General features: G+C 39.5%; 1 protein-coding gene across 4 annotated transcripts in view; it reads left to right on the top strand.

Annotated features, from left to right (window-relative positions):
• The first annotated feature begins 10,006 nt into the window (after window positions 1-10,006).
• Window positions 10,007-19,712, top strand: part of cdh23 (cadherin-related 23) — a 196,641-nt gene continuing 186,935 nt past the window's right edge. For 3 of the 4 annotated variants that reach the window (XR_004332902.1, XM_032522253.1, XM_032522250.1), the window contains exons 1-2: window positions 10,007-10,149; window positions 11,469-11,517. The gene's annotated coding sequence lies outside the window, so the exon portion shown is untranslated. Of the gene's footprint in view, window positions 10,150-11,468; window positions 11,518-13,212; window positions 13,290-19,712 lie in introns of those variants that run through there. The other variant, XM_032522252.1, reaches the window with a different exon arrangement.

The following is a 19,712-nucleotide window of genomic DNA, read 5'->3' as shown; positions in this document are numbered from 1 at the left end:
CCTATTCTGGTACAACCTCAAAATACAATTATGAACCTGAAAATGAGCATAATACGGGTGCTTTAATGTACCATACTCTATCAGCAGTTGGCATCTGTCCTGGTGAACAAAGCCAATTCTGTCACAACCACAGCAGATGCTAGGGTATACGTCCCATGCGGTTCATTGCATGAACATTGACAGCTTGCCACACATTACAAAAGTGTTGCATTGCTTGGTTTCACAACAACCTGCCATTTGCTGCACAACATACAGTTATTAATTACCTCTAGTGGCTGGAGGTAGTGACAACATGCAGCATGAATAGGTTCACACGAATCACATAACACTCACTCACCTAGTTTCAGTCTAAGCTGCTAAAGCAACTATAGGAGAGTGAGATACGCCTTTGCTGAGTCACCAAGGGCAGAAACATGAAAGTTTCTTTAAAAAAACTTTCAATTGAATTTTGTTTTGGTGGTGCTGTTGCTATGACTAAGCCCTGGATCAGCGCTGCTGAGACTGCATTCTTTACAGTTGATCCTACATTTGTTCAAGCATGTGTGTGGTCAGGTATACATAACAGAATAACGTGACAATTCATAATATTTCAGGACATAGAATACTGTATCTTAGCCCACTCTGGAATAAACATTTAGATCAAATGTATTATTGTGAACACATCCACAAGCTATTCAGCTGAATATTAAGTCATTAAAATTAGCCCCACTTCTACCAATTACAAGTGATGCACACATTGATGATTCAATAATTGTTTTCCAATAAAAGCCTATAATGTGCACGATTCTGAAATGGGACATTCTGCACACTGAGTACTTTTACTGTGGGTACTTTACTTTAAGTATATCTTGCTATTAATACTTGTACTTTATCTTAAGTAAAACTTTGCACAACAGGTATTGCTACATGTCCTTGTATAAAAGATGCTGAGTACTTCTCCCACCACTGCCTCTCACTGTCCCCCATGAACACTCACAAGCTCGCTCTGGGGCTTAAAGCACGCAGTAATACAGCTCGACTAATCCGATCATCATCTCACTTATCAGTGCTAATGCCATCAGTGAAATTAGTAATTCATGTCAGCAATTAGTTCTGCCTTTGAACATGACATACAGCGATAAAATATTAAACTGAGACAAGAATAGGAATATTCATGCTGCTCTTTTTGTCTACTGTGGTTTTATGTGATTTGTAAATCTGTCACAGTGTCATCCATTTGCTCTATTGTGACGCAAGTTCTTGGATAGCTATCGCAAGGTCGGCTTTACGTCTGGGTGTGTAGATTGCTTGTCTGAGAGGGAATGAGAGAAAATGAATCAGGGCTGAAATACAGTAACTACCTTTCAGAGTGTATGCATGTTCATCTGCATGTGTATGCAGATAAGGTTATGTTTATTTATTCACACATATTGTGTTCCATGCAGCTATTTACAGTTTACACATAGTTTATATGTATTTTGTATGCACCTACAAAGACTGGGACTGTAAGATATACTCTAAACTCTCTGCTTATACACTTGTTTTATATTGTCAGATACTGCCACTTCACTGATCAGCCAAGAGTTGCTTGGACTGAGAATATTGTCATCGATCAGTCTCTTAAACACCTAAAGCAAAAAAATCATTGGGATTTTAAAGTGAATCCCGAATAATTTCTTTGAACGAGGGAAAAAGAAAATGTATTGATTTACCCCTGAGATGTACTTTCTTGTCGGGTACCTTTTTTATTGATTTACCCAGGATTGCACTTGTTGTGTTGTTAAAGGCACAGCTTCCTATTTGCTGGTGATTCCTTAACTCCCTCAGCTGCTACTTTCTCTGGGACTGGTCCCAACTATGTGTCTTATATACAGTAAATAACCATGTTCACTAAACACCCAAACCACACTAATGATGCATTAGGACAACAGGGAAACACTTTATTGGCACATAATTTGTCCTTATATGTTTCTCATTTTACAAATGTGACAAATGCAACACATGACATGCACCCTGCATTAGCAAATTGGTATCAGCTGATTCATGCATCACCCTTATTGGCTCATTCACCAGTTGCTTTGCTACCAGCTAATGAAGGAATGAATTTATTGGTCATAACCAACGGGTAGGGTCAGAAGCTTCGGTTTGTATCAGGCCCCCCCTTCTCACATTTTTTAAAGTAACACCCACACTGTCAAGAATTTATTTTTTACAAGATAAAGATAAAATTAAAAAAAATTAAAAAGCTAAAGAACATATACACTTACCAGATAACTTTCTACATACATGCATACATACAGTGTTTGCATATGCATGCATACACTTACCTACATATACTGTATACATACATACATACATACATACATACACGCCTACACGTACCCATTAAGGGTTAGTACTTACAGTATATACAGTAATGATAATAATAATAATGTTTATCAATGCTTTACATGATAAACATTTCTAGACAGTCCAACAAAACGTAAACAAGGGAAAAAAGAAAATAATAATTGAACGACCAATGAAAATCCTTTCAGTGATTAAAACCCAAAACCCAAAGTTTACAAACATCAGTCAAAAGCAAATTTAAACAAATATGTCTCCAGCTTAGCATATGTAGTTATGCAAAATGTGGGTTAGGCATTAATGAATGGATTTGTATGCAGCAACGTCCAAAACTTTCTGCACTGGAACTGGATTTATCAAGAAGATAAAGTATGCTGACACATTTCAAGATGTTTTATAGGAATACATAGTGCTGTGCTGAGCTTTACAGCTTTCTGTCTCGTAGACACGTAGACACGCACTTCAGTGCATGCTTATGGTTTTATCACTGACTGTTGATACATCACAACCCCTCTCTTATACTTCTCTCTCATTTACACTTACTTGATTTTGATTATGTAATAAAGGTACCAAAAATCCAATGAAACTGATAAAGAAAAAATAAATACGTAGAGGCCGAGAGAAAAATAAAGAGCAAATCAAAAGCCACATAACAACAGTATCATGTTTGCAGCAATGTCCAATTAAAGCTATCATATTTAAGTGTTTGTAATCTGAACTCCTCCATTAAGAATGGGATCCCTGAGTATGTGTAGTTATTAGCAGAGATGGGAAGTACGAAGTACAAGTACTTCGTACTGTACTCAAGTAGATTTTTCTGATAATTTTACTTTACTTTACATTATTTTTTTGGCGACTTTTACTTCTACTCCTTACATTTTAACACAAATATCGGTACTTTCTACTCCTTATTTAAAAATTGGCTCGTACTTTCGTTTTGTACAAGAGGTTATGTCGGAAAATAGCGCGGACACGCGGCACACACCGCAAGCGGTGGCGCGCGCTACACGGAGAGAAAAGTGAGAGAAATGAAAAGGAGACAGGCTGTCGGAGGATAACCAGCTGAGATTGTGTGTGTGCGACTTTGATAACTGTAAGTCGTATAACTTATTGTTGCCAGTCATTAAGCTGTTGTATTGGTCTACAGTTCTTCACATTTAAAGTAAGTTAGCTAGTGGTTGGTGTGTTCTTTACTGTTAGCTAGTTTGCAGTTGATCTTAATGAAGCATCAACACTTTCACCAGCTTTATTAGCATGACTTTTTTTTTTTTTTTTTACAGACTTCAGATACTGTAATTCAATTGACAAGTGGATGGAAACTATGCTAGAAGAAGTTGTCTCCGTCTGTGTTTTAACAGACACACCTGGGGCCAAGTTGGGAACCAGAATCAGCTTTAATCAGTCTAATCTAGTCCTCAACTTCCACATCATTTCACTGGAGTATCTTATTATTGTTTAGGCTACGTCATCAATACCATATTCATTAAATGGATGGGAATACATCTACTGTACGTTGTACTGTTCTGTACGACAACTCAACAGATTCTGCATTAATCACACCAAATCATGATTTAACGTTAGCACATGTAGTATGGAGGGCGACATGATTGAAAAGAAGAAAAAAGCAAGACATTCCATCATCCTCAACTTATCTGTGAGAGATGTTTGAGCTAGTAGGCATCAAGAAGGACTCCTGGCCAATGTGCTGGGGAACTTCTTCATTAATGTCTGTTTATCATTCCTATTTTATCCTTTATTATTTCCAGAAGCCGTATTTGAGCACACACCTACATTTAGATTAATTTACATGTTAGGGGAAAGATTAAAAATAGAAACTGGATCTGTGAATTCTCACAGAATCCCAACTGAATTCATATCTGCTAATAAGTCAGAATCTTATAACCTAGAGTCCCAGTTTCTATAATAATCATATATGTTATGTTTTAGGCCTATTGGCAGACATCCATTTAAAATGTGCCATTTTCATATAAACGTGTCTCCAGTCCACTGATGTCCTCAGCGTCTCTCTGGTACATTTGTGTGCTCCAGGTAGCTTTCGCAAGGCTACTTTTCTTTATACTTTAAGTAAATTCCAAGCCGTACTTTGTTACTTTACTTGAGAAATAAGTTTTAATCAGTACTTCCACTTTTACCTGAGTATTTTTAACACAAGTATCTGTACTTCTCTTAAGTACGGAAAGTGAGTACTTTTGCCATCTCTGGCTTATTAGTTAAAGAGAAAGAGAAGCAAGCAGGATCAGACAGCTATCCTGCCTGTGCGTCTTCTCTACTCTGAGCAAAGTACACTCTCTCCTTTCATGCCAAACTGACAAACTAATTCCATTTATACGACTCTAAGAGAAACAAGCCGGGGTCTACTGTGCTCCTTGTTATTCATGAGAACCCAATCTGCCATCTGTTATCACAACTAAGTCTGTCAAAAAACAACTTTGATACATCGCTCACCCTGCTGCATGGTGTCAAGCACTTCTGTTTTAAAGATGCAGTCACTGCTGGCAGGATTACATGCCGGTTAATCATTTTAACGTGATGTACTGTATGTCCTACGTGCTCATTCCAGCCCCTTCAACTACTCATATCTTTGATCTGAATTACAGGATGCATGACATCAGACAGTACAAGCGCAATTATCCTCCGCAAGATGTGTTTTAATAATTTCATTATATTAGAAGCGCTTTGATGTCAGAAATAACTTACACTGACATACTGTAGATTCATTCAAAAGTAAAAGTGTTGAAGAAGTCATTTGTGCATCCACGTCATACCATCCAGTAGGTTTTCACAATTTCATGCCAGATAGTGGCTCATTGGAATCAGGGGTGTGCGTGTTTGAGATATGTTTAAAAACATTAAGGCAGCTGTGTTCACATGTGAGATTGTAATAGCTAAGACGGATTTAGAATTTTGCACATTAAAGGTCCCATGACATGGTGCTCTTTGGATACTTTTATATAGGCCTTAGTGGTCTCCTAATACTGTATCTGAAGTCTCTTTCCCAAAATTCAGCCTTGGTGCAAAATTATAGCCACTTGAGCCAGTCCCACATGAGCTTTCCTTGGGACATGCCATTTCTGTGTCTGTTGCTTTAAATGCTATTGAAGAGGAGGGGAGGGGCAAGGTGGAGGGTTGGGGTGTGGCTTTGACCAACTGCCATGCGTTGCTTGTTTTCAAGCCATGATGTCTTTCTCTTTCTCATTGGCGGGCCAATTTCTCTGAGGGTGCAAAGTGTGATGGTTTGGCTGGGTTTTTGGCTTTGGTTTCTTTGTTTATCCTTAAGTGGTTTTTGGTCTGGTGTTGTCTCCTTGTGTTTGTATCTCAGTTCCTCCTCGGTCTTGTGTGATTATCTCTGCCTCGCGTTTTCCCGGTAAGCGTCTGTTTGTTCTACTTCCTGTTTTAATTTGATAGTTTGGTTTCCTGTCTAGTCTTGTCTAGTTTTGCTTTGTGCCTGTCGGATTGTCCTGCCCCGCCCTAATGTGATTCACTTGACGTCTCACCTGTTCCCCATTACCTCGTTACCTCTTGTATTTAACTCCTTTGGCCCTTGTCAGATCCATTTGCCTCATGTTGCTTTGTCCGTCAGCCCGTCTGCTCAGCGTTTTCCCCGTCGGTGTTCCTGCTCTTTCCTGTGAGTCTTTCCCTCTGTTGTCATCCTGTTCCCGATTAACCTACCCCCTGGTTCCTGGTTTTTGGATTTTGTGGGCTCTTTTGATTTTTGTATTTTTGGGATGTTGCCGTGCCCGCTTGGCTCCCTGGGTTTTCTTTGAACTGTGTTGAAATAAACTCCTGTGCACCTGTTCCTGCCTGCCTCCTCATCTCTGCATTTGGGTCCTCACTTCATCCCACCATCACACAAAGCAGACAAAGGGGCGGTAACCTTGCCCCTTATGACGTCATAAGGGGAAGAGTCCAGCTCGGCCCATCTGAGCTTTCCTTCTCTCAAAGGCAGAGCAGGATACCCAGGGCTCGCTGGGGACACTGGGGGACCGTAGGCAGGCTGGGGGAACCCATATTAACGTTAAAAAAACCTCAAAGTGACATTTTCATGCCGTGGGACCTTTAAAGCGTGCTTTGTGTAAGTCCTTGTCCAATTTCTCAATGCCTAACCCACCTTTTGCATAACTACATATGCAAATTGTATGGTAATAGACCTAATATAGACTACAACGCAGAAGTTAAAATAATGTGGCTCAATATTGTAGCAATTATTATTCATCACTGGAAAAAAAAAAACCTTTCTGGAAAATGTGAAGGGCTTTAGATACAGTGATGTGGTGACATGATGATAATAAGAGTATAAAGTGTAGTATACCTCTGTAAAATCCCAGTTTCCCCTGCCTCGGTCATGCTACATAGAACACTTCCCTTATGTACTGTGTATCTGGGTGGTTTGTAAAGGTCATTCTCATGGCTCATTGCTGAAGCTATCTTTGAGACAACACGTTTTCCAGCTCCAGACTGACTGTGCAGCCCAGTCTGCCCGGCCAGTGACGGTGAATCCTACAATATTCTTCCTACAGTCTGTGACTCCATCAGCCCAGGTGTCTGGTGGCTCTGTTTTAGTTTCCCAGGAAGTCAAAACAGTGAGCCATGAAACTAAAGCAGCTACACACCTGTGCTTTCCCCACTGTTGTGTCAAAATGTCTTTAATGAACATGGCCTGTTATGCTGAAATCAATATTTTAACAATGCAAATACTCTTTAAACACTTTTTCTGTCTTTATTCTCTTTTTTATCAGGAAGTTGATTCCCCATGCAGCAACTTCGGGTGTGTTATTGAAGAATAACTCAGGACACTTCCCTCTCTCAAGTCATCCCTCCATTGTTTTCATGCACTATATCATCTCTTGCCATCACTTCTCTCACCAATAACCATTCATCCTATAGAAGTGGCCTGACAAGAGTACAGCAGAGCTCCTAATGTGCATGAGCAGCTCTGTGGAGCAGACACAAGACACACGCCCTCAGCAGAGAAGAATAAAGGAGAGCAATAATGGAACCCTGGTGCTGCTCGACACGGCCTTGTAGTGCATCCCTTCAAATGCGTTAGGTAACTGTCCCTAATTACAAAAAAAAGGCACATTAACATAGGGGCTCAATTGTCTAGTGTTGGATCCTAAATAGTTTGAATGCTTATTGAAGGTTGCATTGTACAAATAACCACGCTAAAACAGTTAGTGTGTGTCATTGCTTTGTTTTTATTATTTCAAATACAGTATTATGGTGACTATGCATGTTGCTGTGAGAACATAATCATTTAAGTCTGTTTTTATATAATCATGATGTGTGTACATTGTTCTATTAATCCCCTTGAAACTGGGTGTAGAGGTGCAGAGTGTCCGCGCCACATCTTTGTTTCATTTCCCTTTGTGCATCCTGGTGTTCCTCTCAGCTATGTCATCTCTGCACTGTAGGCACTTGATGCACCCAAAAAGCAACACATTAGTTACAACCAAAGAAGCACATGTTTGTTCCATCCTAGGCAATGTGATATGAAACCGTTACATTACACCTGCTTGACGCATGTTGGTAACAAAGGGCTAACCACCCGTTTTTCAATAAATGCCTGCAGAAGGAGGTCCAGGGTCAAACAAACGTGGGTGAGCAACTGTGGTGTTAACCGATGTGACTTAATGCAACTTTGTCTCTAGAATATTCTACCACAAATAAAGTTCTATATCCCAACTGCATGTCGTGGGACCCTTCTTCCTGAAAAGAATCTAGGGGCAGATTTGAGCCCAACATTTTGTGTGCCAAGGGAAGCTGTCGTTGCCAGTTTATCAGGCTAAGCTTCCTTCACCCTCCTGTCCATTTTGGGACCAGCTTCTTCCAGATGACAGCTGGAAAGTCATTAGCAAAGTACCACATTGCTCAGAGGGACCTCTCTCCCTTGGTGGTGTGCAACTGCTCAATGTCAGAAGGAGTTTCAGGGGACAAATACTTGCCTCTAAACAATATGGAAAATTTGCTATTTCTTCAGATCCAATCTAAGCCTTCTGATTGAAACCCTCTGAGGGGGGATGTTAATTAATTAAAGTGCTGATGCAACATTTGCTAGTTACTTCAAAGGTTTGTTACATGTAAAATATTATTCGTGGGCATGTGCAACGAAGCCAAAAACTTAGACATTTTAATCAGTAAGAATTTGTTAACCTAGACATTATTTTTTGGTCATATAAATCTTCCTTACAGTCAAAATACCAAATCAAACACAGTTCCCCAGATATACACTGAGGTTTGTGTGTTAACTGCCAAGCTGCAGCCTATCCAAGGTTTCTGGCACTCTCATTGAGTTTTAATAAAAATGTATCAAGGAACAAGAAGTCGGCAATTAAGCTGTCCACAATACAAGTGTGGACATAAAACATTGCATATTACAAATTTTATAATTTATAATTTATACTCTTTATTGATCCCCTATGGAGAAATTACAATTTACACTCTGTTGTTGTTACACACATTACACACAGGCCTGAACTACACACATGCTCAGGTCCTATACATGCACTAATGGAGAGATGTCAGAGTGGGGGGGCTGCCAGTGATGGACCAGCGCCCTGAGCGGCTGAGGGGGGGGTTCAATGCCTTGCTCAAGAGCACCTTGGCAGGGCCCAGGAGGTGAACTGGCACCTCTCCAGCGACCAGTCCACACTCCATACTTTGGTCCAAACAGGGACTTGAACCAGCGATATTGCCATTTATATATATGGAGATTCTGTAGGCAACGTTCACACTATAAAATATTACCGTCTAAGTTTCAAGGGACTCAGACTCCTGATCATTATGGATATTTAAAGGCATAGTGTTGTAAAAATATCTGTAATTAAAATGTAACAGACTTTACAATCAGAAAAGAACAGCAGATCTACAGAAGAACAGGTGTCATCTAGATTTGATGGAAGACCAATTCAGCAGATACGTTAACAACAACAAAAAAACACATGTGTGACTAATTTATAATATTGGCTAATGGCTGTAATTACACCGGTCCAATTGAATAAGACCACACATCATACAGATGTCCTTTGATAATTTATTTCCACAATTTCGTCATAAGACACCGGGAAAACGACAAAGAAGATTAAGTACAATGAGTAAAATATACTTCTTTCAGTCATTTTACTGTCTTTTAAATGCGTTTCCTTAACTTGACGGGTCCAACAATGTTAGCGTCACAACAGTACAGAAAGTGTATTAAATGCAAAGAAATTACAACAAATATTAAACAAATATGACAAGGCTGAAACAGAAAAGCACAATTACTGTATGCGCCTTTTGACCGTGCAAAAATCTTAGTTTGAGCCCCCATTTTACCTCTGCAGCCACACGTTGGCTCTTTCTGTATTCCTTCTTTCCCACAATGCAACAGGTGTGGCCTTCGCTAAACAAGGAATAACATGTAAAAAAAAAAAAAAATTCAGAATTTTAGAACAAACGTCCCTTATTAAACTCTTATTTGTGACATTTTGAAGGTTTTTAATTACTAGGCTATATGAATTCAAACACTAATGAAATTATCAAAAATATCTAGGCTAAACATGAAATCTCAGTAGCACGGTCCCTCAGACAGTTCCAGTGGCTGTATTCCGTCTGATAGTTTCAAGTCCTCGGTACTGTGTATGCTGGCTCACAGGCATGATTCACTCTTACCTGGGCACCTGAGTTAAACGCACCATCATTACCGTTGTCACTTGGACCTGTGCTTTTCCTGCAACAAGTCAAAATGGCTACCGTGAAACGGGTTAGTTAGCTATGTGGCGCAGTCACGCGCTCACAAAAACTTGACAACCAACTGTAGGAAATAAGGTATGATGTTATAGTTTTGGTGAAGATTGTAAAAACTGGAAGGACGTCGCAGATATACTGGCGTAGGCAGCCAAGCACTAGCTAACGAAGCTAACAGGAGGTTAGCCTTCATAAATGAGTTAGCAAGGTAACTGACTTGTTGGCTACAACATTTAGCTAATATTTTTAACATAAAAAACGGGACGGCGAGTACAATGTACCTCACTGCAGTTTACACTTTTAACTTAATAAGTTACCTTACTGTTCTTTAGCCAAATAAAGATTTCCACAACCATGCCGTATATTGAAGTTTAACCTAAAGTTCAAAGTTTAGCATGCAGTGGAGGAAAACTAATGGTGAAAATTGGCGACTTTTACACAATTGCAGGGAAAATTAACCTTACAGTACTTGAGTATGCCTTTTACTGCATATTCTGTAGATCTATGTATTCAACCACCTACCCACCAAGTCTCTATTTAAAAACAAAACAAAATTCTTGCAGAGTTTCCATCAATAGTAATGTCTAACAAAAGATTACTTGGCTTTCTGTCTTTCATAACTCCAGAGCCACGGTCTTTGAACTACTGCAACCAGGAATGTGGGTAGTGGGAGAAAAATTAATATAGTATTTCCTATTAAATTATAAAAAAGTTCAGCCAGCAAAAGATTGGTTAATACTATGTAGCAAAAAAAATACCACTCTCCTGATAACAATATGTAAAATAAACATGTAAGTTTTGGGGCAAAGCACTTGGGCAAAAGTAATTAAAAGCCAGTTATGTTGGCTACTACATGTCATTATTTTCCTTCACATTGAATTATTCTTGACATAATGATTACAGTTGTTTGCCTCTGTGGCCCTTTTCCTGGGGCTTAAAAACAATACAGCTTCGAACTTGCAAATAATGCTATTTGAGAGGCACCTCAGTGCAGAACTCCCCTAAACTGCAGTTAAGGGAAATACCCACCAGAGAGCAGCAAATATCAATTTAAGTCATCATACCCTGTGCATCAAACTTATACAAGGAGGTTGGTAAGAGAGGAGAACTTGGGTTGACTTTGACTTGTGACTTAATGTAACCGAATTTTCTGGCATATATAATTATTGCATTACACTAAAATACAATTGTCTATATTTCCCACAATATATCATATACATAACTGGAACATAAGTATAATGGCTACAGTGGCGCAAATCCGAAGTGATGAGAAAACTGTTTCTGATCATTAAAAATGTATGCTCTCTAAAAAAGAACATGAGAAGTTTCTGTAACAAACCAGTACAATTTTCTGAAAACGTCTTCTGTAGCAATGATGCATTTTTTGTTTGTGCTTTTAGCTGTACCACTTGCATCCCGGAAGACAACAGTCATCAGAACAGCAGCATTGTGAGTAAAATATATATTTTTCTGTTTTACCTGTAAACCTGTTAAGACTGGCTTTATAAAGTTATGTGACAACCCGTCTGTTCCCTCACTCCACTACAGCGTTCACTTCCAAATTAGCACATTGTCTTCCTTATGTCCCTTTGGTGAGTCTTGTAGTGATTAAATTTGTAACATATAAGAAGTGAAGCGTCTGGTCCTCAGCAAAGGCTCAGTCAGAAACCGGATGTTTTCCAAAGGCTCATGAAAGGTGGAGGTGCATTTCAGACCACTGGCCGAGGAAGGAATGTCTTTCATACACAGAGGAGAGGTGATATCAGGAGTAGTATCAAGGCTTGAAAGTGAATGTGGATGCAATGCCACGATGCTGTGATTTGGGTGGAAATAGCTTTTTAGCAACACATCCGCTTTTCGGTGCTGCATGCAGGTGTTGGTGCTGTAAAAGAAAAGAGAGTCCAAACCATGTTCAGGCATTTCTTCCCCTTATGTATCACTACATTGTTATTGTGGAACTCTGACATGACACCACTTGCAAATTTTGAGTCAAAAAATCGTATTGCCCTAAGTTGCTATGCTAAAACAGCTGCCAGGGTATCTTGATACATTTTTGATACATTTTTCTTGTATTGTCTAAGCTGGTCTTGGTCATTTCTCCCTCAAGTCTGTCCAAAGACCTTAAACTGTGTTTTAAGATGCTGACTATCGGCTTAAATCTCTCTGATAGAAATTACTGTCACAGACGAGCAGTCCAAGTTGTGATTGTGGGGGAAATGTTTGTTAATTTAGTGTCAAGTTTGACACTAAAATCATTAATGGATACTGTTATGAAATACTGCCCATGTTTTACTAACCTCCAAGTGGCAGTTTTATCCAGCTTGTTTTAAACTGGGACCTTAGATTAAAAGGATTAAAGATTTTGGCCATATGGCCCAGCCCTGATGTGGCCATTGCCTTTGTCATTCTTATTTTATACACTAGGTGACGCTATCACACTGGCCTTTGCTCTTCAGAACTGTGAACTATGTGATTAAATAGTGGGTTTTAAGATTTAATTTTTGTTTGTATATTAGCTCATACGCTTATTAAGGAAGCTCATAAATATAACTCTTTAATCTCAGTGAGTTCACCCCTCTTCTGTGAAGCTAATCTAAGCATATTATTTTACATTTTTAATAACATAAATGCAGCAGGTCCATACCTTATATTTGCTATCTGTTAAAAAAGGCTATAACTTAACTTCCATCAAATGCAAAATATAGTGTGTGTGTTTGTGGCTGTGTGTGTGTGTGTGTGTGTGTGTGTGTGTGTGTGTGTGTGTGTGTGTGTGTGTGTGGTGTGTGTGTGAAATTGAGAAAAATAGATTCACTCAGCGACACAACCTATGGGGCTTTACCTGTGAGTGCTGGAGTGTGACCCAGGTTGAGGAGGGTGGTATGTGGGACACTGTGTAGAGCTCCACACAGTAGAGTGTGTATTTTTTGCTGCGGTACTACAAACTGAAGACTGGAAAATGACATTTGCAATGACAGGCGTCGTTTGTAACAGGTAAGCTGTAAAGCTAACGGGAAAATAGTTGAGAGAGAGAGAAGACAGAAAGGAGAGAGAGAGAGAGAGAGGAGAGAGAGAGAGAGGAGAGCGAGCGAGAGAGAGAGAGGGAGAGAGAGAAAGGGGGGAGGGAAGAAGGGGAGGGGTTGCAGATACTTGGTAACGCATCACAGCAGGACAGGCAATCGAACCTAAAGGCGCCCAGCCAGCGACGGACACGGACGAGGAAGGTAGGACAATATGATGACATGATCTTCCTGCTATGAGCTGATACACACGAAGCAGTGTTGGTGGGATAACTGCGGCAGAGAATAGGTTTTCACACACAGGACAATGTTTTTCATTGTGTGCTTTAACATTTCCCACCTACGGGTAATTGTCGACTTTTACGCTAATAGTTCTCTTACTTTGGCATATGGTGATGCGTCGTGTCCTGAACGTGCGCAACGGAGAGGACTTGTAGAAGTAGTTAATTAAGTCATGTTTCGATGAGCTGTCTGTCCAATGAGAAGATCGGCTAGGTCTTTGGCCAATACAATATCACTCTTTAAGTTATGTCTTCCGTATGGTCCATTCCAGCTGTTGCTGTTGTTTCATAACTTGGTATTTTGGCAGCGCAGTAAGCAGCCAGGCTACGTGAAGCAGTGTGCATGCCTGCGTAGAGGTGTCAGGTGTACACCGTTATCTCAGGTAGCCCTGGCGACTCAAGAGGTGCCTGCTGGGAAGCGCCTTGGTGCCCACTAATTTATTCATGTGTCACCTGAACGCGGCAGCGACAACGCCAGGTTAAAGGGAAACACCACTCTATTTGAGGATCTACAACTATTAATCCTGTGGTTTGGGTCAGTATTTTCTCTCCAATAAATCTATCTATCTATCTATCTATCTATCTATCTATCTATCTATCTATCTATCTATCTATCTATATATCTATCTATATATCTAGTACAGTGGCTACAGTTACATATTTTATAGAATTGCTCTTCATGCAGGAATTTCTTCATAGACAGCTAGTGCAACAGTGACATTGCAGATAATGCAAAGCAGCTTTACAGTATGACATTTTTCAGGTTTTTTTTGTTTGTTTTTTTACCTCCTGGCTTATACTTATTTATAGCCAGTGACAATGTTGTGCTTAGGTGCCTACATCATGGTTTAATGTAAAACTGTTAATTATTTAAAGTGCTAATATCAATAGGCCTGGATGACATTATGTGGATCGTGATGTTTATCCTAACGAGGCAGGTTTACTGCATTTGGACAAACTGTTGGTTGACATAGCAAAAAGCGTTATAGTTTATCCAAACTTTAAATGCAAATGCACATTAAATCATCAAAGCAATCCTTTTAAAATAGAAAATATTATACTATGACTTTTGTATACAGTATGTTCACCAGTAGTGCAATATACCATTACAGTTTGATTGATACAGAAATTCACAAATATTTCCCTGATTTTATTTTATTTTAAGGCTAATATTGTGTTCCAAACTGTCAGATTATACAGCACATATAATAATGGGTTAGGTGGGTTCTACAGAAGCAGAATTATAAAAAAATGAGTGACCAAGCTTGTTTCTGACTAAGGAAATGTTGTCACTACTCCTACGGAAATATGTTGCATGGCCATTTTGGCCCCAGTAATCCCGGGTTGTCGGTTCAATGTCATCCTCACTACTAGTTGTGATCAGCTGCTATTGTCACCGCTGCTTCAAAGTATACCATAACTTATTTCATAGTATTAGTAGTACATCGTCTCACATTCAATAAATCTAAAATCTTGTATTGTGTATGTGATAAAGTGGAGAGTAACTGCCGTTGTTCTTTATGAACTAAGAGGGGAAGCATGGCCCTTTCTGAGTGTCAGTCACTCTCCCTGAATTCATTCAGAATACAAGAAGGAAGGAAAAAAAAATGAAAAGTGAAATGGAGAGTCCATATCTGTCAGAGACCTTGACTGACGGGCTCAAATGAAACCCAATATGAGTGATAGAAGAATGATTGCAGATACAGTGACTCTACTGGACTATCCTATAAGGTCTCAGACAGGCAGCTGATCAAGGCGTGAGGATGTGAAGAATGGTAAACCCGAGGAATAGGAAAGGAAGAGAATGCATTTTAGGTTTTGGAAAAGTGCTAGGTATTAGAAGAAAGCATCTCATTTTTTCCCATGGTATTGCTATCATTTTTGTAGCTTAGCCAATCTGTGGAAATTGTGAGTGGAACCATTGGGAACGGTTTGGCATTGATTACCAGCTGTGAAAGCATCTGAATAGGCTATGTACCTGCTCTTGAGTAACTATTGGGCGATGGGGCTGATGAATGGATTTTTTTCAAGTTTCTTTGCCCACTTTCACATATTCAGGGTTGCAATTGACAGTTTTTTTTTTTTTTATTGCAACCAAATTTAAACAGAGGGGTATTTTTTTTTGCTGACAGAATAATGCACTGTTATGGTTTCAGCACAGTGGTCTCTATGTGACAGCTTTTTCACTAAGCTACCAGACCTTTAATGTCAGTTTTGTGCCTTTTCCAGGCTGCTTTAGGTATATGTCTGTACAACAGTCCTAGTACTTGTGATTATGATCATTGCACGCGTCCGACCTTTTCTCATTTCTAAACCTAGGGCTGAGAAGATGATTATGCTCAGCCAGTTGTATTACAGGGGAGCAGCACGCTGCTGTCCTTTCCTAAATTTGTCATGGTAGAGTAGACCTGATCATTTGACAATACCTTTTTAGAGAAGGTGATTGCTTAAATTTATAGTAGTCGGTTGTAAACCCAACCATTCACAGTAATCTTTTTGTAGTCTATTGCTACTAATCCTTGTCTATACTGTATTTATTCATTACTGTGTACGTGTGAAAACATCATGAAGGAATTTGAAAAATGACATTTTTTGAAGGAAGGATGGAGGCCTTTCATATCTCACTGTTAAAACATTGGGGATTCATATCCAATCTGGTACAAATACCATTTTGTCATGGTCTCCATTGCAAATAAACCATGCCATGTAAAACAAACAAAACTGCAGTTTTACGGCAGCTTTGTTGTGTGACAAATCCTCGACGTTGGCATTTACACATGGCATGCTGCCTGAAGTGGGGCTGAAACAGCACAGAGAGAGGGCGGACGGGGTGGGGTGGGGGGGGCGGACACTAGGAGGGTGAGAGAAAATGGGAGGCCGCAGGTCTAAATGAGGAGAGAGGTGAAGTGTTGAGATGCAAAGGTCATCTGTGCTGGAGAGGAGCTCTAAATGGTGTGTTTTGATCTTTCAACCAGTCAGCTGTTGGCAGGGGAGAATGACTGCGCTCTAACAAAGAGAGAGACAAAAGGAGATGAATAGTCTCTTCAGGCTATCGGCTGCCCTCTGACACAGCTGTCTGTTTATATGTTGTCTGATATACACACAGGCCTCTGCCGGGACAGCTTTGCCGGGCTCATTGCAGTGGATAATGGCCAAGTGCAAAGTAAGCCTGCCATTGAAATTTGGGGAAGAGGCAATCAGTTTACATTATGGAGGCTTTGAATTTTTTTTTACTGGCGTAATGTTTGAGCGAGGAAGAAAGAAAAATTGCAGACTAGTGGAGAGTTGAGGCAAAAAGAGATTGAGATCATTAGTACGTGATAACTAAAACGAGGAAAACACATTAACAATACATCTCATTGTCTTATAAAAACTGTTAAAGCAACACTAGAGAACTTTTCCCACTTTGGTCCCCCTACAGGTTGGACGCGGAATTGTTCTTTACATTACATTGTCCAGTTCATGTGAACTACAGAGCTGCTACCCAATCTGGCAAACTTGCATAATGTAATGTAATAGACAATTTTGCTTCCAACCTGTAGGGGGACCGAAGCAGGAAAAGTTTTCTAGAGTAAACTGAAAACATTGTGATTCATTATAATGAAAGTAGAGCAGAAGACAAAGGGGCATGACAGCGCATTGATCTGTGCTGTTTTTATCTGAGGATGGATGAGAGGAAACAGTCATGGAGTGTATCATTATGTTCTCACTACAATTTGTCCACAAAAGCACTAAAAGTCTAAAATCAAAGCTAAAATTATGTCAGTCTGCACTCAGGCAAAAAGGAGGTGGCAGCAGCAGACATGGTTGCTTGCATCCTACACATCTTTTGTAGCATGTTTCTTTGGTTTTTGAAGTTCATATCTTATGAGACATGTTAGTTATCCTATTTTTTCACAGAAATCCATTTATGTTATTTCTGTACACTATTTTATGATTTAGTTTTCATTTTAATACAGCTGTATATTATGTAGAATTATTATTATTACAAATTCGTATCCTCCTGATGTTTTGGAGAATGAATTTGCAGGAGCGGGTTGTGGCAGTGAAGGACAGCTGGTCATCCAGTTTAAAAAAAGCTTTGTCTATCCCACAAAGATTGAATATTGTCTTAGATTAGGGGCTTTCAAACAACATAAATGAAATATACCCAGGTGCTTATGCAGTCTGAGCCAGGGACACCACAGAGTTATCTGTTGTAACAACAGTGGAAATGGAGCCAGGCAGGATTAAACAAAAATACAATATCATCACTTATCCATATACTTCTAAACCCTGAGATATGAAATTGAGATTTCATAGTCCACAGTTAACAGCTCTTAAGGAATACAACACAGACAACAATAAATAAATAATAATTTAAACATTTATCTTTTGGATTTTTGTTTTCTAAAATACTGCAATCATTTGAACCAATAAGATGAGCATGAAATGGGGGTTTTATTATGCGATGATGTACTTCAGTGAATATTACAATATACTCCACTGATATTAAGACAGTTCTATAACGATTAGCACATACATCTTGTATATATTGGTCTTTGGATGTGGAGAACATCAGCTATGGATGGCGCAAATTACTTTAGGGCCTAGTCTGATGCTGCAGTACATTATGACGTCTTTTTAAAGACCTTTTTGTATTGTAAGTATTGACTTATATATTGATTTAATAATAATAGTGATTTGCTGTTTCTCTTTCACCATGTCACCTGAGCAGTATTCACTGACACTGCAGTAGAGTACAGTAGCTGTCTTTACAAGATAAAGTGTCGTCAATATGTTACCCTCATCATTGCACAAACAGTCTTTATTCAGTTTTTGCTTTTGCAGACACAGCCCCTCAGCATCCACTTCACAAATGCTGTAGACTGTCTGACCCAGCTGTGTCTCCGTGTGTGGCACCGGAGGGGGCTTCTCCCCCACTATTTACTCAAGGGAACTCTAATCACAGCCCTCACCCCTCCCTCAGGCCCCATATCACACACACACACACACACACACACACACAGGTATTGGTCAACACAGGACAGTATGTGTATGAGTTGTCCCTGCTCAAGTGTTTAATGACAGTGTGCTGTAATGTGGTGCCTTGCTTGGCTCCTATCTGTTCTGGTCATTACCATCTCCCTACATCCTGTGTAAGCTGCCTCCATATCTACCACAGAGTTTAGCTTTACTGTCAGCCCATACATGATCAAAGAAGTAGCAGACAGCATCTCCACTGGAAGAAAAGTTTAGCTTGGCATGTTTCTTAAAGTCCCCTACCTGTCACTGTTGTCTGCCTAGCAGGGATTTGGTGTTAATTTAATTGAGAGGAGGCTCCAGTCAAATTTTATATATATATGTATATATATATATATATATATATATATATATATATATATATATATATATATATATATATATATATATATATATATATATATATATATATAATAGCCCAATCTCACAAATCACAAATATCTCTCAAGGAGCTTTACGATCTGTGCAGAATATGACCCTCTAGCCTTAAAGGACCCCTCCCCTGAACTGGGAAACAATATAAAGCACAGAGGATGGATCCCTCAGGGATTGACAAACATGCAGTAGATGTTTTGTGTCCAGATTAGTCCAACTGAATTCTGAAGAAGCCAATCAGCAGGGACCTGCTGGAAGCGTTTTGTGTCATGTGTCACAATTGATCAACATATGATTTATTTAATGATTTTAGGTAGATTTGTACAGATGGAGAAAAACTCATGGATCATATGGAGCCTTTTGTCTGAAAAGGTTGGTCCAAATAAAATGTGCTAACCAATGGTTGCAGGACTTGTGTGTCATTGTCCAGTAGGATATATAAATGTTTACCTGTAATTTGTTGAGAAAGTGCAACATCAGCACCAGCAATTTTATAGATGGACCGACCAAAGTGAACAGTTCACTCAGTATCAATGTGCTGTGTCAGTTTGATTATCATTTCTACTTAGAAAGCACTACATGCTCTGTAGTCCAAATGCCATCCCATTTAAATTGCGCTCTTGACATGTGAGTGAAGTTTGCTGAGTAAGGTTTTCAGAAACTCATGTCATGTGTTGGAGATGAAGAGATCAGGAGGGCGGGAAGGAATACATTACTCAGCTCATCAGAGCATGGCCTCCCCTCCCTCCTCCCTGACAAAGCCAAATGTCTTCTAATCTGTCTGTGATCACTGTGCTAATGACTGATGGCTTTTTCATGAAGACCGAGGGCGGGCAGAAATCTGCCATTGATTTGCTACAATAATCTTGGCTGGATTTGGCTGCTGGCTCAGGCCCACCACTCCCTCTGAGAAGGGTGCCTTTTGAGGTTAAGGCAAGTCAGACACAAT

This window comes from Etheostoma spectabile, chromosome 8, assembly GCF_008692095.1.
Source record: "Etheostoma spectabile isolate EspeVRDwgs_2016 chromosome 8, UIUC_Espe_1.0, whole genome shotgun sequence".
In the NCBI taxonomy this organism is placed as follows: Eukaryota; Metazoa; Chordata; class Actinopteri; order Perciformes; family Percidae; genus Etheostoma; species Etheostoma spectabile.
This window is presented reverse-complemented; position numbering and strand designations above follow the sequence as displayed.